This window comes from Antrostomus carolinensis, unplaced genomic scaffold (genome assembly GCF_000700745.2).
Source record: "Antrostomus carolinensis isolate BGI_N321 unplaced genomic scaffold, ASM70074v2 scaffold15659, whole genome shotgun sequence".
Lineage (NCBI taxonomy): Eukaryota > Metazoa > Chordata > Aves > Caprimulgiformes > Caprimulgidae > Antrostomus > Antrostomus carolinensis.
The window spans coordinates 74,661-75,520 of NW_010339363.1; positions in this window are offsets into that span (position 1 = coordinate 74,661).

The following is an 860-nucleotide window of genomic DNA, read 5'->3' on the forward strand; positions in this document are numbered from 1 at the left end:
GAAGAAAACATTTAACCATCATAACTGGGTGTATGCCACATACATCTATCATCACTGGCAGAGTCTCCATGCAGGGAGTAAGCACAGAACCACTTGGTTACTTACTGTCCAAAATCAGCGCAGTAGCTTTTATTTTTTAATATACGAATATTAGTTTTCAAATTTATGTGCAGTAATTCTTAAACCGTATTATGTCTAAACATTTTCAAGTTCAAAATTGAAAGGCAACACTTCCTTCACTAACATGTTAATGATTTTGATCAGAACAAAACGTGATCAGCAGTATCACATCAAATCCTTCTGTTCCCATGGCCCACTTAGTCATGGCCTCAAGGGAGTCTCAATAAGGCTATGTCTGTGGGACTAAAATTCACAAGACGCAGAGTGACAGAGGAGACTCAGGAAACAGTTCAGTCTAGAAAAGTGCTACATTTTAATTAAAAAAAAAAAGTGCTACACATCACTTTAAGAAAATGTGGATAGCAAGTCTTGTTTTTTCCACTACCATTCATTTCAACTGTTCACGCAGTCATTTATCTCACGGGAAGAGATCTCCTGCTATGAATACATCCATTTGGGGCTTAGCTCCAACACCAGAGTAGTTTAGTCTCACGTACACTGGCTTACTGAAGCCTCTCTGACACATTATGCTGTACAGCATCAGGGTCTGGCTTCTCAAGTACATGTGGCTTCAGATGCAGCCCTGCTTCTTTCAGAAAATTCAGATTATTGTGTGTGCAGCTTTATTGCTCCTCTCAAAATGTAACACAACCATCTGTGGAGTTTAAGGGTGGTGTTACCATCCTCAGGGAAGTGAAAGACTATTCTACAGTAAGTACAGAGAACAGCTAATGCCTTAG